Below are 27,165 nucleotides of genomic sequence, written 5' to 3'. Positions count from 1 at the left end.
GAAGTCCTTAATCCTAAGGACGGATCCACTTTCAAAGTGAATGGCCAACGTCTCAAACCGTTTCTCGAGTATGTTCCGCAGGAGGAAGTTCTTTTTCTCGATGATCCCGTCTATCAAAATTAACTATGTTTTCGTCTAGCTAAAGACGTTAACTTAGCGCTTCTGGGAGGCAATCCATGCACTTCAAGGGACATTGTGTTAAATATCAACAGGACTATAAGGTCTTTCTCAGGTGCTATCTAACCCACTTCATTTCATTTTGTCAATTTCAATTTTACCTTTGCATGTATATGTTGAAATATTGAGGACAATATAATGTTTAAGTTTGGGGGTGTATGGGTTGGATTTCCACTTATTATTTTCTTCTTTTATACAAAAAAAAAAAAATTTGAAAAATATTTGGTTGGCAACTTTGTTGTATTTTTCTCAAAGTCTTAGCTTGTATCTTTTAAGCACTTAGTGAAAATATTTAATCAGTCTTTCATTGGAAGCTATGATCTGGAGTCCCCATTTTGTTTCTCTCTTAGGCAAAAATTAGAGCAAAGTTATCTTTTGGTTTATAGTCACTTCTAATAAGGTTACCAAGAGTCTAGATTGTATTAAAAGAGCTTGTTACCTTCTTTCTACCTAGAGTTTAAGGAAAAACTAGGTTTGATGAACTTTGACTTCCTTGTTCAATTGGTTGGTTGATTAGAAGAAAAACAGAACTGGATTGTATACACCTTGTACAGCAACTATTGAATTAGACTGGGTACCTTGAAAAGGGCTGCCTACTTTTCTTAGAAAAATAGTGAAGATGTAATATATATATATATATATAAAAAAAGAGAAAAAGTCAAAGATCCAAAAGTTTATGTAAAGTTTTAGTAGGGTGAAAGTCATCAAGTGTAAAAATGTGAGTATACTGGAATATCACAGATAAAGCCCCTTAGAGGTATTAAAGTGAATATCCACACTTCTCACTACCCCAGACAGGATGCTAAGTTTAGAATTAAACCCTAAGTTACTCCAGTTATTCTTGAGTAGTTAGAAGGTTGAAACTCATTTTGGGAAATCGAATCTCTTAAATTTCTAAGTTAGAATCACTATCGCTCAAAGGTCAATTTAAGTCTAAGTTTTGTCGTAGAGAAATAAGGGTTGGGACTCTATACCAAGCAGTACTTCTAATTGATTGACAAACCAAAAAAAAGACTTGTGCTTTTCAATATAAGTTTTTTTTGACTATTTTTACTTCAAAGTTGTTTTCAAATTTTGTGTATATTTTCTGCAAACCCTCACGAGTCAAACTCGTCCACTAGGGGTAACCTAGCGGTTCAAGGCTTGCTGCATTCGCTAAATGCAGTCGAGGTGCCGAGGTGCCTGCGAAAGTGGCAGTTTTATTTTCTAGGGACTAGAAAAAGGTAAGTTTGGGGGTGTGATGAGTGTCTCCAAACACTCAATTATACGCACATTTTTCGAATATTTATCTTGATTTTTGTACCATTTCTTCTCTATATAAGATAATAATCATGATAAGCCTCAAACCACCACGTTGCATGTTAATTAAGCTTAATTATATATAAATAAATTCATTTACTAGATAAATCTAATTACGTGTGTTTCTTGTGCAGAAAATCAACAATTTGGAATCAAAATCTCAAGGCAAAAGCATTTGGGCCCACTTTGGAATGCCCTAACACTTTGGAATGCCCTAATCCTTAACTCATATTCTCCTCTTTTGTCTTTTTGTGCAAAGAAAAGTGGAGGCTACTTTTAGACTCTTCTACACACATTTTTCTCTATAATAGAGCCTTCATTTCTAGAGAAAGGGTCTCATCTTAGTTCTCTTATCCAAGACTCCTTTAATCTAAGGCTCTTTGCCTATTCTCTTATTTTTTGTATTTTCATTTTCTAGTTATTTCCTTTTGGCTAATTAGTCTTGTAAGAAGTAGAAGAAGAAGAAGTTGTAATTTTCTCCATGAAATGAAGAAAAGTTCTTTCATCTCTTATCTTCCCTCTCTTGCAATGACATTAGGCTAAGTCCCCTCCATTGGAGAGTGGAAAAGCCTAGAGCAAGTTCTTGTGTTATTTTTAATTTCATGCCCTTCTTTTATTTAAAATGCTTATGAATTCTCTTTAAGTTTCTTGCACCTATTATTCTTAATATAGATACTTTATGCTTAGATTAGATCAAGATAAAGTATGCTTAAACTAGATAATTGGTAGTAGGAAGTTTTCAAAGAATTCTATTTTGTTTATGTTCCCTTATTTCATTTCATTTGCAAAACTTTCTAATCTAAGGAGCTAACACCAAGCTCTTACGATTGAGTTATAAAAAGGCTTGAAACTAAGAATTGCTCATCAACATGTTCTAGGTAGATCCACCTCTAATGGTGTTTTAATTTCATAAGTTTACTTGCTTTTAATTTCATTTACTTTAGTCTCTTTTCTAGTAATTTTACATTTTCTTATAAGTTCAAAAATACAAAGAAAAACAGTTTTAATTCCTTTTAGTTAATTTGAATTTTATCTTCTTAGCTAACTCTATTCCTCCTTTCTCTTGGTTCTCCCCCTACTTGCCCCACAAGTAAGGTAAACGTAAGATTATTATTAACTCCGGTGAGAAGAACAACGATAGTCTCATCACAACACTTGGAAGTGTTTTGATCCGTCATTAGTAACACAGGTGGTGAGATCTACAACCTCACCATTCCAACCTCTCTGATGAAGCCACATCCGTTTTCTTTCCAAACAGAGGAATGTATTATGGTGAAGTAGAACCATGGGCGTACTTAATTTTCAATCAGAGACAGATCAGGTGAGTTCCTTCAGATCTCATCTATTATCCCTATTTTTCTCTATTTTGTTTATTTATTTATTTAGAAGTGTTCGATGAGGGTTCAATGAAAAATCCCCAAATTTTTTTTCAAAATTGATGGAGAATAAAAAAACCTAACTTTCTTTCCAAAAACGATTTATAAAAAAAAAATTCTTGTCAAAAGAGATCTTAGGTTTTTGTTCGATTGAGTAAAAAATCGATTTAGATTTTTTTATTAATTTGAACAACACAATGGAGCACGAAACAAATAAGGCTTTGATACTAATGTTAGGATTTTTAGGGAGCATACCTTGTGTCACAGCGAAGATCCAATCCTTGAGTCGTGTCACGTTGATTCGATCGTCGGAGATCAAAAGTCCAAAATACCCGTCACGTCAACGCTTCTAGAGCTGTCGCTGTTTCCAAGCCTTAAACCCTAGGGATTTTTTGATAGAAATCTAGAAAATTGTCTTCTTAGAGAGAAGAAATTTATTGAGAGAAGTTTATGTTTTGGTTTGTGTTTTTCACGTCCTAAATTCTTATCTATTTATATATATAAATATTAGAAATAAGATTGCAGTCTCCTATATAGATAGGGACTCAATCTTATTAGGACTCTAACTCCAAGAAGAGTCCTAATATGTGAAAAACATGAATTGGGTCCACATGGACGCCCAAAACAACCAACAGTTGTATTTTGGAATTGAATGAGGTTGGAATTTACAAAAAGCCTATTTCCCCATCGAAGCTGAATTGTCTTCTAGATCTGGGTATTGTTGTGAAGCCATATCATCCACAATTTTTTTTATCAATATCTTAGTAGGCTCCTCAAGTGCATCGGGCTGTAGTTTTGCTCTTAGAAATTGGGAAGGAGAGTTGATAACAACTGGGTGTTGGTCATTCGGCAGTGGCTCGAACAACATGGTTGAAATGACTGCTCTTTTACAAACACTTCAATTGCTCAATTGCCAAGAGTTGGTGATCATTGAGATGGACTCAACACTTGGTGAATGGCTTGAAAGGAGCTGTTATTCCTTGGAAAACAAAAGCAGTAATGCTTGGCATTAAGAAAGTTTTATCACAATTTAAATGGAAGATTCAACATACATGGAGGGAATGTAATGGAGTCACCAATGCTTTTGCATCCTTTGAAATTTTATGTAACTTTCCCTTTGTTTGTTTTTCTGTTCAAGACCTTCCTCCCTTGGCTAAAAAAAGCTTTTCTGGAAGATATGTTGAGGACTACCCATTTTGGACTTGTAAAATAGTCTTATCTTATTAATGCCATTTTGCTTAACCAAAAACAAGAAAAGACATTCACAAAACACCCAAAACATATCTATAATAATAGTGAAACATACATTTGAATCAAAAGTTACATCTAAATCTTCATATGAGTGTTGTTATCCATTCCTTATCACATATCGTCGGAATAGATAAAAAATTGCTTTTAAATATTTGAAATTATGAGTTCTCGTTCTTCATTTGTCATTTGTTGAAATGGTCCCCCGTTAAAAACTCAAGTTGAAAGAGATGGCAAAGGGTTGTTGTTACGGTGAGAGGCATTTAGTAAACCTTATATCATGATGCATTAAGTAATTTTCCCAATCATTAACCAAGAGGTTAAAGAGCTTAGCAATGATGATATTTGGTGAGGAAAATTATGGTGGTTTTGACACATCCTTCCGCATTTGAGTGAATGGTTGATATAGCCCTTGTATTTTCAAAGTGATAAATGCCTCATTGACCTCATTCTTTTTTATACCCTCATGAAAAATGACCAAAATGCCTTCATCTTCAACATCTAGCCAAAAATCATTGATTTTTGTATTAAAAAACATCTACCAATTTTAAGCTTTTCGACTTCTATGATAAATCATTTTTACATTTTGTAGTCCATCCTTTCCAACCTTGCCCCCCTTATAAAAACTTTCAACTTTTTTTCTAAAATTATACCATCTTTACTTCTCCAAGAATCCTATTTTGTCCTTTAGGCTATGTTTGGATTGAGAGAAGTGAAGAGAAGAGAAGAGGAGAAGAGAAACTCAATTTCTCTCCACCATGTTTAGATTGACAAGAGAGAACTTGGGACAACTTTGAAATTTTAAAATATCTTAAAAGAGTTCAAGGGGCAAAGTTGACATTATAAAATATTTTTAACAGTTTTCTCTCCTCTTCTCTCCACTTTTGGAGAGAAAGAAAATCCACCTTTTTTTTTCTCTCCTCTTCTCTCCCCACTTAACAATCCAAACAAGAAAAATGGAGAGAAATTCAATTATTTTCTCTTCCCCTCTCTTCTCTTCTCTCCATTTCTCTCAATCCAAACAGAACCTTAAGGTCTAAAGTGTGAAGTTGATAGAATCTTAAAATTGAAGACAAGATCAAACAAAATCACCCAAAAAACTAAAGATGACTGATTTTGAGAAAAATCAAAGATTTTAACTATATATTAAAGATGAGAGCACTTAGGTCATTGTTGATTTATCTACTTGAGAAAAACCAAGGTCAAGGGTCATGTTATTAGTCTGAAAATATAGGGGATATCTCAAGTATTCACCAAAATCAAAAGGAATATGTTTAAATCAACAGTAAAATTAAGGATTTTTCTTTTTTGACTGATGGTAGAAAAAGGGTATTAAGGTCTTTTAATTAATCTTTCAGAATAGACTGTGGTGAAGGGACACAGTTCACCAGTGGTGTCACAAATATTTAGAGTGATTTGATTCTTCTAAAAGATTCCCTTTGCTGTTAAGTAACAAATGTTAAAAAAGAAAAGTTTTCCTTTACGGGAAGGAAGGAGTGTTAGATTACGTAACGTCTTCTCACAGTCATAATCATAACCCGTGGATTTTATTATCTTCACCTACACGTGGCACTTGACGTGGGACCTATTATCACTGAAGTGGACCCACCTCTTTGATGAGTTGGTGAGTTGGAATTTTAAAATGACCAAACTGATGGAATATTTTTTTTAAATGACGAAAACATCCTAGCCATTATGCTTAGTATTCGTTTGGATTTCCTTATTTAATACATTTTTCAGAAATTCCATTTGAGCACTTGTTTGTTTTTTAGCTTTTTTTTTTTTTTTTTTCTCAAAAAATTAATATTCAAAAAGAGCAAAATTTAGACCTTTTGTATTTCCCTTTCACACAAAATTACTACTCGCTTGCCAATGTTGATGTCAGATGTTGTCTTCCAGATATGGTTCAAAATATCAGAATATATCGAATTGTATTTAAATGTAAGTTCGAATCAACTTTTTTATTGATCAAAATATTCTTTTGATAAGGTATTTTAAACCTTAATACTATTGTCAATGTCCTATTTCTTATTTTATGCTTGAGCTCTCTTTCTCTAATGTCCCTAGAAATACATAAGATATTTTTTTCTCTTTAATTTTCATCCATGCAAGGACTTCCAAAGTAGTTATTCTTTTTCATTGTCCATCCAAGATCATCCATAAAAAAATCATTCTCCTTTTTTATTTTTTTTATTTTTCATATTATTATTATTATTATTATTGTCATTTCTCATACCGTATTAAGTATGTAGATTTTATTTATCTCTTGTTCACTAAAGCAATCACTAACAAGGGCAGGGCGAAAGGGGGCAGTCCCCCCTCCAACCCCTTTTGGAAGATATATATATACTTATTATATTTTGGGGAATATTTGAGATACCCTTGTTTTCTTAAACTCATGACTTGCCGCCTTCAACTTGTTGCCCTCTCAATGTTCTTAGTGATTTAAATATCCTTCTATTTTCTATGAATAATTGAGAATTGAGATAGTCCACGTGTCTTTAAACTTATGGCATGTCCCTTTGAAAATTGCAGGCTTCGTATCATATCTAGTCTTAGAGGGAGGTGAATAGGATAATTAAAATTTTATTCAATTTATCCAAATTTTAACTTAGATTAATAATGTGACTATTTGTTCTAAGTCATTCACCAATCCTCGAATTTTGCACTTATGTCTCTAAATTGTATTTAATGAAAATACACTTGAAATTTAAACATTCATTTTATCATGTCATTTAACAATCTATTCATATAAGATTTACCTATTCGGCATTCATGGCATCTCATGACATTCAAAGTATTTAAGTGTAAAATAAGGAATCATAAACCATGCACGAGACATAAGACATCTAATGGATCGGTAATATGCATACATCCATTCTCATAGCTTATCTCAAGGTTGCAATGCAATTGAAGTTGACTTAGAATCTAAACAATGATGACATGTCATACATAACATAATATTCATTCATAGCATGCATTCATTTAAGTGTAAATTGATGAAAGTATTTTCACAAACACGAGACAAACAATTTATAGTAAATCGGCAATGTACCTACATCCACTCCCAAGGTCACATTCGCAAAGGTCTTGATGTTCACTAACGAATGAGGTTTATGGTTCACATCGACACTTAAGGTTTGTCAATGACGATCTTAAGTTCTTTGAATCCTTAAGCTCACAAGTGCGTCTCGACGGTTGGATCTTCTAATCAAATTTTCGAGTTTATCGACTCATTATAATCATTCTTTCCATCTTCTCTTTTTGTTCATTGCTTTTTGAATGTACTAATACGTGCAAGGTGATGAAGAGGTAAGTGAAGACGAATCAAGGATGCCTAAATTGATGAATCTTTCACTTTGATGCTTGAGGTCTTCATGTCCTTGATTTCATTAATTCCAACTTCACATTTTGCTCCTTGCTTCTTAAGTCTACCAATGTGTGTACAAGGAAAAGTTTGATGGTTGTAGTGGGATCAAGTGAGAGATCTAGATAGGTTGAGGGTAGGCTCACCTAATGTTAAGCTCTCATGGAGGTTGCTTGGCTTGAGGGTGCATTCAACCAAGACAAAATCTTCCAAGGTGTAAAGAAAACTCTATAAGGCCCCGTTTGATACAACTGCCTGAATCTGTTGGCAGAAGTTGAAACACTGAAAAGCTTGCTTGATAGAGCTTTGTAAAAGTGTTGTGCAGTTTACCAGAATCTGGTAATTATTGTTTGATACAACTTCTGAAATCTACTGTATTAGGATAAAATGACTAGAATACCCTGAAGGTTGATAGTACACCTAGAATGCATAAAAATTTACTATAATACCCTTATAAATATATAATTACATTATATATATATATATATAATAAATTTATAAAAATAATTATTTTAATTTTAAAAAGTTTATAACTCTTTAAAAAATTATAAAAAAATTATAATGCATCTCCTCTTAAAACTGGATATATGAAATTTTCCTGATGAACAAAATACCTGCATAATATGCAATCCAACATAGTGCACTCAAAATGCATCAAAAATTACCATATATATATATATATATAAATTTATAAAAACAATTATTTTAATTTTAAAAAGTTTATAATTCTTTAAAAAATTATAAAAAATTTATAATTCTATAGAAATTTCGACAGCATCTCCTCTTAAAAATGGACATATGAATTTTCCTAATAAACAAAATACGCAATCAAATATAATACACCCATAATGCATAAAAAATTACCAGAATACCCTTATAACTATATAATTACATTATATATATATATAGATATATAATAAATTTATATTAAAAATTTATAAAAACAATTATTTTAATTTTAAAAATTTATAATTCTTTAAAAAATTATAAAAAATTTATAATTCTATAGAAACTTCGACAGCATCTCCTCTTAAAAATGGACATAAGAAATTTTCTTGATAAATAAAATACTTGCATAATACGCAATCCAACATCGTATATACATAATACATCCACATTACATCGTATATACATAACACATCCACATAACATCTCATTTATATTCTGGCATCATTTAAACATAATAATCATAGCTAATATAATAAGTAAAGTTGAAATAAATAAAAACATGAAAAATATACATCCAACAAATGCATACAAAATATATTTTTAATTCTTCTTATTTGACTTTAGTATTTTATCTTGAGTAACATTATCATTGATAATGTCAACTTCATCTGCCCATACAAAAGACTTTGCATGTCTCTATAAAGTAAAATAACACTTGAATTAATATCAATCTAATTATATAAATACGCACCCAACATTAATATCAATGAGATATTACCTGTCAAGATTGAAACCTATAAAACATCTTTCCATAATTTTATGTTGTTTTAGATGTGACTAATGTCATTACTCAATCACATGAACAACATGGTGGATATGCATAATTTGTCATTAATGCTATTCATCATACACAAAAACATAAATAAATAAGCATGGAATCTTGAAAATATACTTAAAAGTAGTATAATCTTTATCCCAACATCGAATAATAGTATTTACATGTACAATACAAAGTAAAAAAATATAATATGAAAATGTATAAATTATTGCAAGTAAAAATGACATCAGCTATTGAATCCCTATGTATTTTTATTATTTGTTGACTCTGACGACTTATTGATAGGAGATACTCTTGATTAGTGATATATTCTTCCTCTTTCATTGCTCATTCTTCCTCGTATCGAACAAATTCTTCATCAACAATCGTATGTTTTCTGATAAAATTGTGCAATGTCATGCAAGCAACAACAATGTTTCGTTGTTTATCCAAATTATATGAATGCATCAACTTCAAGATTGGTCATTTTGCCTTCAAAATCTCAAAAGTTTATTCGATCACGTTCCAAAGTAAAGAATGTAAATGATTGAATAGTTCTTTTTTAACATTTGAGCGTGATCTCCTATAGTCTTGTAGATTGTATTGAATACCTTAATAAGGTACAAGATAACCATTTATAAGTGGGTATCTAGCATCTACCAGATAATATTTACCTATTATCCAAAAAAATTAATTTCTAAGATTTAATATAAACACATATAATTGACAAACTTTTAAAAACAGACCTGGTGGAGGATGTGAAAATTTAAATTGAGAATATTCAATCTCTCAAGGAAGACACGTGAATCATTAGCCGACCATTCCCAACCAACCACCACATGAGTGAATAATATGTCAAACGAACATGTTATTTTGTGTGAGTCCCTTATATCCTCGATATTGCACTTGTTGTGTTATTGGTACAAATGCACTAACGTGTGTTCCATCTATCGTTCCAATACAACCTTACAGATTTTTAAATTATATTAATATATAAATATTAATTAATAAAATAAATATATTTAAAGTATATATATATATATATAAGAAATCACCTTAAAATAGGGCAAAAAACAAAGATTGTTACAGATGTGCGGTAAAATTTTATTGAGGTCGGGAGGTACAATTAAGACATTGACAACTTCACAATCATCAAAAGAACTATGTTGAAATACTTGCTAACCGTTTCAAGTGAGTGAACGAAACGATTTGCGATTAGTCTTTGTCTTTGATTATGTCCTATCATGAATACAAACATTGCTACTTGTTCTTGAATAATAAGATATCGTTGCATCTTTAATAGACATCATTCCTCCAAAATGGAACACAGATTTACAAATACATGGCTTTCCATTATAAATAGTACATGGCACGTCGTATTATCATTCAGTATTTTCTACACAAAGTCAATCCCCTTGTACTGAAAATTACTATGTTCCTCCCTATTTAAGAAATTCTCGCAATAAAATAAGGAACCTAAGACAACTCTTCTCGTTACTATAATTAAAACATTGACTCAACAGTATTACTAGTATCACTATTTGAATCAATGGTATCAGTCGTATCATCATCTGAATCGATAGTATTTATGGTATCAACATCTGAATCCATATGACCTATTTATGAATCCATATTAGTGGTATATACACTCAACTTATGATACATAATATAGAAAACACAATTAAATGATATCCACCATATACAACAAAACTTATCATCTACAATATTAATCACAATATCCATCCAACAGAAAATAATATATCCATCTAACAGAAAATATAATATACATTCAACAGAAAATATAATATATATCTAACAGAATATATTGCACCATATTGGTACAAAAAGTAAGCAATGTATATTACATCCTATAGGTGCAAAAAGTAACCAAAGTTTATTGCACCCTATGGGTGTATAATAAAACCAACATAAATATAAAAGTAACATGAAAAAAAATGTCTAAAAATCTCTCCCATCCAAAAAATCAACCATCTCGCTCTCCAACCACCTAAGATGAATTTCTACTGATCGTAACCCACAAAAAACCTATCTGAATTTCTTGTTCTTCATAAACATCTTCAATGCAAAATGATAAAGATCACCGTTGGGGGTTACATTTGTTAGCTAGTCTAAGAGGTCAATTGACTCTTGAATACTGTCTTTCTTAATAGGAGTGAGATTGCTAAAAGTAGATGTCTGACTGTAAACTACATCTACGAGCTACTCCAATAACTGACCAATTCGCATAGCAGTAGTCATCTTCTACCTATGACCTTGAGGTTGTAAAGTATCGCCACTTCTGCGTCGAATAAGGTTTGTGGGTGGGGGTACAGTAGGAGTAACATCATCTTGAAACTCATCAGCATCATCAGAAGTAAAGTCTAGAGGTATTTAAGACTCTGGGGGCTGGGTCTTCATGACATCATCTAAATCATTTACATCAAGATTCTCTTCTTGAGGTGCTGATGTAGATGGCATTGTACCATATGCAGGTGACCACATCCAACTACCAGTAGCATATGTGCCTCCAAAGATGTCTAATTGCTGTGTAAACTTCAGAGGATTTGTTCGGAATATTGCATCTTTTGGATGATGCTTTAAAAAATAAAAATCCTAAATTATATATAAAAGAAATAATTTTTTTTAAAATAAATAAAATAAAAAAGTAACAAAAAATATACCTCTAACCACTCATCCCACCACTCTTCACTTGCATCTAATATGTCGGTCTTAATATCATAAGAGACGTCAGTATTTGTGCAAATCTTATTCCAACATCCCCAAAGTCTTTTTTGTCTATCCCACTTGTTTTTCATTTGCCCTCTTTCATAGTAAATGCTAGTTATTTCTTTAAACTCCTTTACCAAGGTTTCATATCTGATTTTATCATGTGGTCTCCTCCCCTTTTTAACTAATTCATAGCATATATCGAGTTAAACTTCATGTTGTTTGGGTGTCCAATCTATTTTTGCACTCTTTGAATTGTTATCTTCCATCTGCCAATGGTAAAAACAAGAGTAGTGCATGGAACGGAACATGTCATATTATACTTCAACTTCATCATTATTCTTTTGTAACATCTTTAGTTCACCAACAAAAAAAATTGCAAAATAAGCAGGAATAATAAAAGTATTGGATTGCACTTTCATAAACAAGCTAGATTGCATTACTAAACAGAACCAGATATAGAAACAACAATTGAGTAAATAACCGTTGAAATGTCAATCTTTCGAGTTTAGCTTGTTATTAATTAACTTCTGAAATAGAATTCAACATCCATACATAAATAATCCAAACAAACTACTAAACCATCCATATTGTAAAATTAGTACAAGTATACATGAGTATGTATGCAATATAAAATGACTCCACGTATTATGACTACACAATTTAAACTACTGTAACATGATTCATTGCCTGAACAATGATCTAAAACTACTATAATTATAGATCTAAAAATACAATTACAAAAAACGATCATAGTTAATAAAAATCATAATCATAGCCTTGCCCCATTTTTATATCATGATCTATTTAAACATAGCATTGCCCCATTTTGATTTGTAATTTTGACTTTTGCATAGTGTATAATCAAAGAGAGAAACTAGGAGGCAATGTCAGGTCCTATAGATAGTCTAAAAAATGCATAGTTCTCAGTCCCACAGTAAGGGAGTTATGTGTTTTCAATATTTTATTATATAAAATACAGTAATTGATGTGTGTGTGTGTGTGTGCGTATGTAAGTTAAAGAAAAGCATACATATATATTTTGACTTTTGCACAATGTATAATCAAAGAGAAAAACCACGAGGCGATGTTAGGTTATCCTATAGATAATTGGAAAAATGCACAGTTCTTAGTCACACGATGAGGGAGCCCTGTGTTCTTAATCTTTGACTGTACAGAATACAATAATTGATGTGTGTGTGTGTGTGTGTGTGTGTGTGTGTGCGTGTGTGCATGTGTAAATTAAAGAAAAGCACATATATTTTGACTTTTGCACAATGTTTAATCAAAGAGAAAAATCAGGAGGCGATGTCAAGTTATCCTATAGATAGCCAGAAAAAAGTACAATTCTCAGTCCCACGGTGAGGAAGCTCTATGTTCTCAATCTTTGACTGTATAGAGAACAGTAATTAATGTGTATGTGTGTAATATTTTTTAAAAATGTATAAATTAGATAATCAAATACCCAATAACATTCGATTAAAATACCCAATATCCATTTCTTCAAACAAAACAACTCCATTGAAAGAACATACAAGTTACACTTGCTAAGTTCTCTTTCAAATTTGAAATTTGGCACAATCTTCATAAAAAAATTAGTAACATTTTGTGGAAAACTTTGAAGATGTCATCCACAAATCCAAAGTTCCATAAATAAATAAAAAATATCAAAAACCCTTCTAACAATCTTTCAATTAGCGACAACCATGACCAAACAGAAATATCAAACAACATTACAGTTCAAACTTAAAAAAAACCATCACAGTTCTAGAACATCCAACAAACATGATTCAAATATTTAAACTTTAAAACTCAAAATTTCACAAAAAGATTTCATTGAATTGATAAATGTCAAGGATACCTGAACAATCGTCGTAGGAGAAGCTGGTGTCAAGATCGACTGATGTTGAAGGTGGGTTACTGGGGGTTAGGATTTTGTGAGGATTTGTTCAGTAAAAGAGGATTGTGTTATGTGAGGCTCTATCCAACCGTATCGATGTTGTTCAAGCACATGGCGATGGCTATTGAAGATTCAAGATCTTATAAAAGAAGCCTGACATGAGTAACGAAATGGATGAGAAATCCAAGAGCGTAGCTTCAGAAAAGTTTCAAAGAGAAAGCAGAGATCCCAAAAATAAACATCAGGTAGATATGCAAAGGATCAACACTATTATAAATTGATAAATTAGATTATCGAACACCCGATAATATTCAATTTATAATTATATATATATAAATTTATTATATAATGCTTATCGAATACCCGATAATATTCGATTTAAAAAAAAATTATAAAATTATAAAATTATAAATTTGATTATGGAATACCTGATAATATTCGATTCCATCTATTAAAAAAATTTAAATATTTATAAATTAGATTATCGAATACCCGATAATATTCGATTCAAATGCATCAAAAAAATTTATAAATTTTAGATTATCGAATACCCGATAATATTTGATTCAATTTATTAAAAATATTTTAAAATTTATAAATTATATTATCGAATAACCGATAATATTCGATACGAATGTATCAAACAATTTTATAAATTTATAAATTAGATTATCGAATACCCGATAATATTTGATTTGAACACATCAAACAATTTATAAATTTGATTATTGAATACTCGATAATATTCGATTTAAATTTTTTTTTATAAATTTATAAATTTGACTATCGAATTCCCGATAATATTTGAATCGATTTATAAAAAAAAAGTATAAATTTTTAAATTTGATTATCAAATACCGAATAATATTCGATTCAATTTATTAAAAAATTTTATAAATTTATAAATTAAATTATCAAATACCTAATAATATTCGATTTATAAATTTAATTATTGAATACCCGATAACATTCGATTTAAAAAAATTTATAAATTTGATTATCGAATACCCGATAACATTCGATTCAATTTATAAATATGCTATCAACCAAAACCATTGATTTTAAAGATGAAAATTAATTATTTTTTAAATACAAATCGAGGGTTTTTCATCTTCAAATCGAGAGTTTCCAAATCGAGGGCTTCCAAATCGAGGATTTTTAAATCAAGGGTTTCTTTGGTAAAGAGAGAGAGAGCGTATACTTGAACGATCTTCGCAAAATAAGATGGTGTCTAGATCGGCTCGTCGGAGAAGTTGGTGTTGCTGTTGAAGCACTTGAATGTTATTGCTGTGTGAACTTCTATCAAGAACAAAAGGGTAAAAATGGCTGAGGGTTAGGACTTTATGAGGATCTGTCGAGAAGAAGATCTAGAAGGTTGTGGTGTGTGAGGTTCAGTCGAGATGAAGATCTAGAGGGCTGCTGAGGTTATATCAACAATAACAGCTACAACCGTCGAAAAGAAGAGAGAGAGATGAAGAACAGATGTGTGAACGGATGTGCGAGGTTTTTTCTATAAGAAGAGATGAAGAAGAGAAGAACAGATGTGTGATATGTTGAAAAAAAATGAGATGTTGTGCGGTTCTGTCATAGAAAAGGGAAGAAGAGAAGTAGAGAAGAAATCGGGGGCATTACGATCTTTTCAACTGAATCGTTTTTCGGTGTTGGATTCTCCCGCAAACACAAATTGAAAAAGTGCCTTTTACCAACTTTTCATATCTACGTTTAAAAACGCAAATTTTGAACGTAGATTTTGTTGTCAAACTGTAATTTGATATGCAGACGCAAATTCACAACTCAAAAGCGTAAAAAAGTGCTTTAAAAAGCGATAAAAAAACACCCACTAAGTGTGGAGAGGGGAGAGCTCAAGTTCTCTAACTATTGATCGAACCCACAAATAAACTCAATGATGAATTTTATAGCCATTTGGAGGGGTTTTCAAGACTTACCAGTGGTGTCGTGGTTATTATCGGTGGCACCGAAGGCTCAACAATCAAAAATATGACTATTGGAGTATGCTACTGGTGGCCTACGAGTGGCAACAGTGGAACTAGAGTGCTTGATGCCTGCGCCCCTGGTTATGTTACTTGGTGGCGTCGATAAAATTACCAAAATGTCTTTTTGGGTCATTTTAGCCATATCTTGCTCCCAGAAGCTCTAATGAACAAATTGTTCGAAAATTTTGTAGATCTTACTAAATAGAAGGTCTCCAAACTTTTACCAAGGGCTGGGTCATGGCCTAAGTAGGTAAAATTAGCCAAATACCCTTTTATCCATTTCGGGCTAAATTGAACTCTCGGGAAGTCCGATAATTAAATGACTTGGGGATTTAGTAGATCTTGCCTATATAAGATCTCCCAACACTCACCAAGGGTGGGTAATGGTCTAAGGGTGGTAAAATTATCAAAATACCCTTGATAACAATTTTTTAATCCTAAAAGTTTTAATGAATGAATAGGTCAAGGAATAAGATTTCCTTACCAATATGAGCTGATCTAACAGTCATCTAGGTGTTGGGGAGGGTCTATCTGGTCTCATTATTTTTTAGGTTTTGTCCATACACATATGGAGCATTTTGTCGATGTGTTTAAGGTTGAATGATTTTACCGTAGTTTTCACATGTTTTCAAATGTAAATCGATCCGATACTCAACTTAAGTCTCGGGATTTACAAAATATAGAACTAACAATCTCCCCATTTGTCAATTACGAGATAAAATCTAATTTAGACCAAATAAACTGAGGAACATTCTGAGATGACCAACACACTTTAACTCAATTAGAATCTTACAAAAGTGTTTAAATTTAAAAACCTAAGATTCTAACTACTTCGCTCCCCCTTAGGTACTGCTCCCTCTGAATGGTTTACCTGTAGAATTCACTAGGACAGTACGCACGGGTCAAAACTACATTCTCCTCTTTTTTTTCAATAATTGACAAATGACGTAATAAACCAATGTCAATATAATATCTATACCAATATGCATAGGGGAAAAAATAAGCATGCAAACAATACATATGACTATCAAAGCAAAATGCATGGTGGAAACAAACAGAGACATGTCAAAAATAATATAACTATAAAGCATAGGCAGAGCATGATAATTGACACATAAAAAGTATAACTAAAAGGAGTAGTGTCGTAACATGCATACGTGTGCAAAACAATATGCCAATGAACATTCAAATGCACACGTGACAGTTGTAAAAGATTTAACTATAGAGAACAACTATATAAAAAATTAATATCAAAAAGATTTTATTATTGAAACATTTCTACAACATGCTAACAAACTAGTAAAGATATACAAATAAGAATTTAGCAATTATGACATGACAAACGTTTGAAGAATTTAAACTCTAAAAGTAGAGATCATTTACACGAGATAGTTTAACAACACATAAATTGTGCCATGTGACCACGTTTGGCCATTATACTCACCAAATGATTTAAATATGAGAAATATACGAAAATGAATCAAGTTTAGGAGTTCAAAAGGCGAATAAAACACATGAGAAAAAATTTATTTATTTATTTTTTCTCTCTCTTGTCAGTTGCTACTATAAGCCGCTAGCCAGAACTCTGACACTGTCGGTGGGGGACATTTTTGGGCAAAAAAATATTTTGAAATTCTTTTATTATATTTTATGTTTTATGGATTCCAAAAATCAATTTCATTTGCTCTAATTCTCTCTCAAGAATTACTAAAAATGTTTTACAAATTGTGTCAATTTGTAAAAATTTTGAGAATCCTAGAAATATAACATGCGCCAAAAATGAACTAAAAATTTGAGTGAACCTTACTATGAAACTTAGATGAGATCCATGAGTCCAAATATACCAATAAAATCAAGTTCCATGATTGCTCAAATTTCGAAAAAATTGGTCATAATGGCAAAAGTGGCATGAAAAATTTTCTTATAGGAAATTTTTCAAAAGATGTCATAACTTCAAGTTTGACTATAAAAATATTGAATAAGTCTTATTACTCAAAAATTTTCAATATTGGCTTCAAGTTGGTGGACCAAAGGAGTTCCGTGGTACACACAAGCATCCCATCAATTTGTGACCGGAAGCAAAGAGGCTTCAAATTCCTTAAATATACCAATAAAAGCAATAACAAAGGTTTTTACACTTGATGTGCCAATTTAGTGCAAAAAATGAAAATAAAAAATTGTCCAACGTGTATACGTTTACTTGGAAAATTGTTGACGAGAAGTAGTGAAGCATTATCGTCCATAAGTGGACCCATTTTAAGAATAGTATGAGGATACAAGTATCCAAATTTACCAATAAATAACATGTTCTTGAAATAAGATGGATTTCTGGATGATGTGGCCACACTAACTTCAACAACAACAAAATTTCTTAAAAGAAAAATCCACAGAAATGACATCTTTGTTTGGTGTAGATTAAATAAATAAAAATAAAAACACAATAAAATCTTGGCAAACAAAGATTGATCCATAAAAACAATGTTGATCCAACTATTCTTTCAATTCAAAATTGATTGGAATTCGAAGTTAACAAATTAAAACAGTTTTTAGGAAGAAATTTAAACTAAAATAAAATAAAATACAAAAACTATAAAAGAAATGTTAGATCAGTCAAATCCATCATAGCATTAATCTTAAATAAAAATAAGTATTGAATCTTTTTTATCTCAATCTACTCAGACAAAGCTAATGCCCATAAATCGAAAAGTGAATATGATTTAACACCTATAATAATAAAAGATTATGTTATTTTTTAAATAAATAAATATTAAAATTCTAAATCAAATTATCGAAAATTAAGCATAATTTAACTAAGATTAAATTATCAAAACTTATGATAATTTAAAATAATTACTAATTAAAAGTGAAACACATTATAACATAAATCAACATGGATTCATATGCAAGTTTTAATTAAAATAATTATTTGGTTTCATTGACCTCTTTAATGGAGGTTTAGCCAAAAAACATCATAAAATAATAAAATAGAAAAATAAGAGAGATGAGAGAAAGAAAAATTATATTCTTTTATTGATCTTGATCTGAAATTGGCAGCTTCTCCTTACAATCTTGAAACTAAAAAAGAAATAAATAAAATATGAAAACTTAAAACTAAAAGAACAAAAGAAAAGAGGTTGATCTTAGCGGAGATGAGATGAAAGATTTGGCTCTGATCTAGTCTCTTATTTATAGAGACTAGATTAGAGTTTTCTAGGGTTCGAAAATCTTTCGTAAACAAAATAACTTCAAAAGCCTACTTCAATACGAAGTATTTGTAATTGTTAAGATCTTGCACAAATCTCGAGGAATTATTCACCGACACCACCACATTGTCCTACCCAATCTGGGTGTCGCGGTCCATGTGGGCCCAATTGGTCTGGGTTTTGATCTGTTGACTTCGTCCGAATCCTAGATCACAGTGAATTCTTCGGATTTTGTAATTTATTTTTGAAAATTTATGACTTTTTCTTGTTACACGAAAATAATAGTAATTAGTTCCAAAATACATCTTTTTATTAAAATTAATAATTATTATGGACTAACAATGAATTATATCTAATAAGAGAATTTAGTGTATAATTTACCCATAAAATTTATGTAATTAGGGCTCTAAAAATCACTTTCTAGACCCTAGTTAGTCTTAACCTCAGATTTTACTAAAAACCACAAGAACCTGGTGTTTTCGATAACATAACAGTAATCGGATGTGCGAAGACTTCTCATAATCAATTTCCCATTAATATTTGAGATCTCACACACCTTGCGGTTGAAACTTATCGATTGTTCTTTATCGCACATTTGAGATATGTTGAGGAGGTATATTTCAAACCATCTACGCAAAAGACAATTTCAACCTTGGGCAACCCTGGTCCATTGATTGTGCCACACCTAACAATCCTAACGATACAATTATCACCAAAAGTGATAGAAATTCTATTAAATTCTACCAAATAACTGAACTAGCTTTAGCCACTGGTCATGTGTTTGGAGTAACTACTATCCAAATACCATTGTATGAAATTTCTTACCTTAGGAAGGATGTGAATCATGAGATACTGGTTATCCCTAGATTTGAATTTTCAATTTAAAACAGACTCTTTTGGATGGGAGTGTAAAATCCTGAGTTTTCAATTCGTGTCTCGAGGAAAAATAAATAGTGAAATTTTGAGAAAATCTTGAAAGTAGGATTTATGGGTAAAACTTTAGGATGTTTCTGATAATTTTTAATGAAATCCGACCTTATCATTGAATTCAAAATGATCGAAAAACATACTTTAGCCTGTCCGAACATAAAAGTTGTAAAATCCTTGATTACCGAGTCGGGCTAAGTTAAAATTGTGATTTTTTGTTAAAGCAAGAATTTTTAAGATTCGATCACAACATTGGATTCGTAACAAAAAATTATTGAACATAGACTATTTATTTGTCATTTTTGGAGCGTAGAAAGTCGAATTATCATCAAAAATGAAAATGACGTCAATTTTAGGGGTCACCTCAAATCAAAAATGTAAATTTTTGTTAGAGATAGAATTTGTAGAAATTGACCACACCATTAGATCCGGAACGAAAAATTAAACGAAATAGAATTTTCATTCGTTATTTTTGGAGTCCGGACGGTCAAGTTATCATCAAACGAAACAATAGGCAAAATACCCATTTCGTCCCAAAATTTATATAAATAAAAATTTTAATTTTTTTTATTCTTCGTCTTCTCCAACCCATCCAAAACAGCCAACGAAAATTAAAAATAAATTTTTTTTTTTTAATTTCAACCTCATATTCATGACAAACGGCTCACCGTTGTCGACTGACGCAGAAGGGAGAAACATCCACAGCCGTGTTCTCTAAAAAATCCACCCAACCTCTTTCCATTTCATTTTCTTTTTCACCTCGTATCGTCAAAAATCAGTCGTATTTATATACGGGAATTTCGAAACTTTGACCTTGGATTTCGTCCGTTTCGGGATCAAACCGTCATCCATCGCAAAAGGGAAAAAGGAAGACGGCGTCGAGATCTTCGAAACCACCGGGCCAAATCCAAAAATCAGCTTCTCGAAATTCAGTCTGTCTCAATTTTCTTGCCGTTCGCCTCAATTTTCGCACACGTGCTTCGATCATCTCGCACAAAAATAGTAAGGAACTTTCAATTTCTATTAGTAATCGCAGATTGTGAAAATTGCATTTAGGATTTTATTAAAAATTTGTGATGTGTTTCCAAAAATATAGAATTCTTTTTATTATTTCAAATTCACGCCAGAACTTTCATGTTTAATATGTTTAACTGTATTTTATAACAAAATATACGTGGGTAGGATATATCACTGAGTTATTTTCATCAGGTGGGTCCTGTACACCGCTCGGACCCTGTTTTAATCGAAGTTTTATACTTTTTCAATGTTATTGATAAAAATGAATTTCATAATTGAAAAAATGATTAAATATTCAATTAACTCATATTGAGTTGATGAATATCAAAAAATGGATATTTCGTTTGAGAGATTGAAAACTGTAAAATTCAGAAAAAGAAAAAAAGGGTATGAAAACGGTAAAATGTCAGAATCACACCCGAGGGGTAATGTCTGCATTTTATATTGTTGTGTTGTGTGTAGGTTGGTGAACGAGCATCTAGGGATAATGTTACTAGTTGCATGTTTATTTACTTTCTATTAGCGCGTGACGCTGTTTACTTTTCCGTTTTGTTATTTATTTTAGGTCGGGTGGCCACACTTGCATGGCAGGAAACTGGATATCCATTCTCAATCTTGTATTGTTAATTTCTCTTTTATTTTCAAATGAAAATAATATATATATATATATAGCTATTTTGTGAGCTGTTAAAGAGTCTGTGAATTCCTGAAAGGATAGTACATCATATCATCCGGAGTGGTATAATATCATGGGATGTACGGTAAGGACCACCAAGCTCATACGTGGTATGGGACGCATATGAGAGTAGAGTCACAATTGGAATCCAGGTTTATTCCTCTCTATCTTTACAAGTGAACTTGTTATATAAAGGTGGTTATATACGAATGGTTTGTATATTTGGGAATCACATGCACGCCTGATAGGCATAGACGAAAATGATTAGTCAGTAATCAGTAACAATCTATAATAGTCGAACGTTCTGACATATAAAAAAGAGACCCATTGCTTACGGTCACGTCAAACAACTAGCCTAGGCCAGATAAATGGTCAACCAAGCATGGTAAGTGCAGCGACCGACCACAAAATCAGAAAATAAAAGCTAGAGAAGAATTGTAACATCATGTCCCGACTGTGAACGATCTAGTCGTGAATCCCAACTCTCTAATTCCAATACTCCACCATAATGTATTATGTATCTGTTACCTTACTTTGATATATAAAATAAAATGCATGTTTAATATTTTTATTTGGTTAATTAGATTTGTATATAAAGAATATGCTATAATGAGTATTGTTGATGATGTAATGTCAGTCTTAAAATGTTTAGTTGCTCATCCCTAGCGCTATATGTACCAGTTAATCGTAGTTTATTCTGTAAAACTTTACATAAGTTAAAATGATTTCGTAGGCTTATTCGTTCATGCTAGAAGAGGTTATTGGTAGAAATTGTTTGTTGTTTTACTAGGTAATCATTGTTACTCACCCGTTCTTTCCTATTTTTTTTAGCTTCAGAGCCTGCAGTTGGTGACGCGGGCGTAAAACCAACGAGTGGGGACCATCTGGTGGGTCAGATAGACGACCAGAGTCCATTACCTGGTGAGTACTGGGGTTATTACCCCTAGTGGTATCGATTTGTCTAAGAGTAATATAGATTTTGGTTTTGAGCGTTAGGAATTTTGTTAGAGTGAGGAATTTCTGTATAATAGTGTATATAAACTTCTTCTTCTGCACTCTGATTTCCGTACGTTATTAGATGTATATAGGCTTCCGCTAGTATTCTATTTTGTATGTATATATGCAGGATTGTATGTCATTTATTAGGTGCAGATTGATCGTCTTGGAATGCTAACATAAACAGAGGAGACCATGCCAAAATTTTGAGGCACCACCTAGTGCCTCGAGATTTGACATGGGGCCTTGTGTTAGCATTTGGAGAGGCGTCACAAGGAAATTGATTTTAGGAAGAGAAGGGATATTTCTATTAAGCTCATAATTCTCCATCTTTGGTGAGTTTTTAAGTGGGGGAACAACTATTTTTAGGTGATTTTGAAGGTGATATCATCTTCAAATTCCTTTCTGTATTTATATTGCTTCCACTTGATTTGAAAAACTCTCGAGCTTTCAAAATTAAGAAAGCAGCCTGATTAAATAAATCCCTCACAATATAGTCTACTTGTAGACATGGGATTTCGCCATTACGATGACCACATCTATAATGGTTTGGAGTCGCCACCATTCATTTTTGTAAGTGGGTGTGAATGGTCACCAGATATACATTTTTTTTAAAAAATGTGACATTTTTGGTATTTGGTGACTCTCGATGGATAAGAACTAATCAAACAATGAGATTCGGGGTAAGTGGCTCGATTGGAGAAAAGGGAAGGTGTTAGGCACCCTTTTCTCCCCACTAAAGAGTGGTAACCTCAACTCAACTAGGTCATTTTTTATTTTAAAAGGTGTGAAAGACAACGTGCCACGTGGGTGCATTTGTACCCTAGATAGGGCTTCATTTTCGACTTGATCATAGGGTCATTCCATTGATGGAAATGACCCTTATAGACCTTTAGCCTTGGGGTCCATTCATCCTAAAAAATAAAATGAAGGGTAGAGGGTGATAGAAGAGGGAAAAGGAGAGGGTGTAGAAGAGAGAGAGGGGGGGGGGGATTGCCTTGAACCCACCTTGTATCTTTTTTCTTCTTTTCTTCTTCTTGAGTCCTTAGTATTTTATTAAAATACAATTCTTGTATGGTTGAAGGAGTAGAGAAGAGATGATGAGAGAGATGAGTGGAGTAAAATATATTTTTTTTATATGAGACTTGAGGAGGATTGGTGATGGTTGTTAGTAGTGAGAGTTGGAGATAATTTGGTAGTGAAAGTTGGGGGTATTTTTGGGAAGAGGAGGAAGGTATTTATAGATGTTGAGGAGTTATTTTAGGGATATAATGGGGTGAAGTGAAGAAAAATGGTAGAATGGTTATGAGTTTGAGAGAGAAGTGGGTGTAATTTAGAGGAGATTGGAGAGTATTTAGGGAAGGGGGGTTAAATGGGTGAGTTTTGACCCAAATGGTTTGGATCCTACCTAACCCATTTGGGTGGAGTGTTTGGTGAGGTGAGTTTAAGATGGTGGTTGTGATTAAATGGTATTTGATTTAAGAGAATGGAGGATTTAAAGAGGTGGTTGATGATATTTTGGGAGGGTGAAGGAGATGATGCCATGTGTTAAAGTGGGTGGAAATGAAGGGTTGGGATAGGTTGATGGGAGAGATTGAGTGTTTGACTTGAGAGGATGGTGTAGGTTTAGGTTGTAGATGTAGGTTTTGTAGAAAATGATGAGGGTAGATTAGGGGAGGTATAGGTTAGGGGTGTGGGTAGATGTGTTTGATTTGAGAGAAAAGGTGATGGATTGATGTGTGGGTAGATGAGATTTAAAGCAAATTAATGGGGTAGGTAGTTGGGTGAGGGAGGTGAGATGGGGTGATGACATGTGTCATCTTTGATTATCAAGATGGTGATTGGTTGATGTTGGTAGTGGTTTATGGGTTAGGGTTGTGGGTTGGATAATGCATTGGATATGGTTAATGATTTGTGGGCTTTGTAGTGTTGGGCTTGGATTTTAGAAATTTTTGGGTTTAGGGTTTGGTTGAGGGTTATTTTGGAATGGATTTTGAGGGTATAGGTTGGTTTTAGATTTTAGGTGATGTGGGATTGATTTTAGGCTAGGGTAAGATGAGAAATCGATTTAGGAAAGTGTTGAAGGCTCATGGGCCTTAGGTGGGCCTATGGTTTTTTGCGGATTCGGAGGCGGAGCGGTGGTAGTAGAGGAGGGGTAGGCATCCCAAGTCTCACATTTTTAATTTTTTAATTTTTTTAGATTTTTGCAATCATTAGTTTGATCAAAAATGCCACGTGTTGGCGAATCGGGCTTTTTAGGCCCGTTGGTGAAATTTATCGAAAATTTGGCATTTTTAATTTTTGGAAGCGGAGTGGTGAATATTGGGAAAGCGTAAGGTTGGCCGAGTCCTTTTGGTAGGCCTCCTAAACCATTGAGAGGTCTTAGGGGCCTCGGTTAAAATGTCACTTTTCAATGACTTGGGCCCTTAAGGCCCGTTGGCCCATTTATTTGGAAAATCGATATTTTTGGGCCCTTTCGAGAAGTGGCTCGTTCAAATTGAGGTGTATACAGCTGCCCTTCTTTGCAGGAATTGCGTGCAAAGAACTGCAAAGAATAGACTAAACCCCTATTTGTACGGGCTAGAAAAATTCTGTAAAAAACACAATCTCGAATTACCGATTGTATTGAAGATTTTTGTGGAAAATGGCTACTCAAGCACGGGGTCTGACAGAGTTTTGCCTTATTAATTCATTGATCTCGATGGCGCGGAGCTCGTGTGAGATCTTTGATTTGATGAAAATTTGATGAGTTTTTAAAATCCGACTATTTCTTCGATCGTATTTTGACAAATCGGAGTTGAGTGCAACTCGAAAGGTTTTTGAAATTCTTTTGATTTTTTTGATGATTTTTTTTTTTTAATTTCCTCTTCATTACCTTCCTTTGTTGATCTTGCTATGTTTCTATCATAAGCTAACCCTCTCAATTCGCATTGTCTCTTGATACCTTTGATCCTTTCAATGGTGCAAGCACTGAGGTTGTTAGCAGTCGCCACAAATCCAAGAGAAGTTTTGCAGTTGGAGCACAGTTGACCAAGATCTGGAATGCGACAGTCCAAGGATCCACCAGACCCAACTTTAGTAATTCTACCTCTATTTACTGTTAGCTCATCGGGGAGTATAGCAAAACCAGGGGGAATGAGTGCTACACAGTCTGGGTCTCCCCCATTTAGAACCACGTTCATTGCAACAATATCCACAGGAGCATAGATTAAAAAGCCCGTTGCATTGGTGCTACTCTCTTGTAATATCAACATGTTGTTCTGACTGGAATTTGGAGTATTAACTCGCGGTAGAGAAACACAGTTACCAGGGTCTCTACCATTAGCAATATGCGGTAGAGTCCCACTCACTTCTAAAGTTCTCATCGCGAAGGAAATTGAAAACTCCCTTTGGTGGGACTGGAAGCCGGAAAGAAGTAGCTGCACTTAGCACAATAGCAGGAGGCCTGCCGGGATCATCTATGCTTTTTCCAATCATGGCCCTTACATCTTCAGCGCCACTTCCCGATAATGTTGTCCATGTGTGAGCAGTAGAAGCACTTACACCAGAACAAAAACTCATCACCATTCTCTCAGCTAACTTCAACATACTCTTTCGCCCTTCTTGACTTGTGATCACACCAACATCTCCAGCGGGCATGTTACTAGTCATAACACTTGCAAGGCGTTCACATTGTCGATCTAGGGTAGCAACCCAACGCTTTGCTCCAAACCCAAGGCTGGAGTTAACTAGTGTTTTATATATACTATGAACTGTTTTATCATCCACTTCTACGTGTTCGACCCATATAACCTTGGAGTAACCATTTGAAATTTCTTGGATTTAAACAACCTGATGGCCTTCTTCGACATCTCGATATCGGGCTAGGACGCAAATGATCCAAGGAAACATCGACCACCACCCAACTTCCCTCAGCATGTTGTTTACAATACCTTACAAAGAAACTCTCTCGAGTCGGAACAAGAGGTGAAGGGACTTGAAATTCTGTTGTCATCACTTGAAGAGCTCCATTATAGTTTTCTGCTACGCCTATTGATACGACTTCAAGAGTTGTTGCTTTTGAAACAATGTTAGAAAACATGGTGGACCACTGATTCACATCCATAAGGATCTCAACAAGGTTAATGTGATTCATGATAACAACGGCAGTTTCTCGAGAAGCTTCTGATTTCAATCCAAATAGTTTTGGTCCAATTTCCCTCGGGAATGTTTGTATGTACTCATCTTCACTTAGAATCTCATAAGCATCGTTAAGGCCACGCATCCATAAGGGTTTCCCTAGTTAGGTTATTCTTATAAACTCTTCCATTGCTGCAACTGTAAGTCCGATGATCAATGGTTTATCTACCTCAGTAGGCCCGGGAGTGATCTTAGGAGGGGCTTGCCTGCGGTCCCTTCTTCGATGCCTTCGCGTCTCGTCTAGTGAGTCGTCATGATGAGTCAGGCTGAAAAATTGATGATGAGTCGGGCTGTCCGGCTCCGTGCTTTGTAAGAATGCTTTGACTCTTTTTTTCATGATGTTTGATTGATTTCATTACAAAATGTTGAAAGATTAATGCAAAGAAAATAGGTTTTGTACTTACTTGGCCTCAGGTGTATCTAATGCTTTGAAAACTTGAAGTTTGAATAAGTCCTAGAATCTTCATCATCGGCCAAAATAGTAGTTTTTTCTTTTTTGAAATTTTATGAAATATCTTTATCAAATGAGTACGATAAATTCAAAGTTTGTAAAACCTTTGGTTGCGACGATCTGGTGTTTTTCCAATCACAGA

General features: G+C 33.1%; 1 pseudogene; it reads right to left on the bottom strand.

The window, feature by feature from the left end:
• The window catches only part of LOC147406264 (homeobox-leucine zipper protein ROC2 pseudogene), a 36,757-nt pseudogene extending 9,848 nt beyond the window's left edge, over window positions 1-26,909 (bottom strand).
• Between the last annotated feature and the right edge of the window lie 256 nt (window positions 26,910-27,165).

This window comes from Akebia trifoliata, chromosome 3 (assembly GCF_017979445.1).
Source record: "Akebia trifoliata isolate Shusen 1 chromosome 3, ASM1797944v1, whole genome shotgun sequence".
NCBI lineage: Eukaryota > Viridiplantae > Streptophyta > Magnoliopsida > Ranunculales > Lardizabalaceae > Akebia > Akebia trifoliata.
Note: the sequence above shows the minus strand (reverse complement) of the source record. Positions and strands in the feature narration are given on the sequence as shown.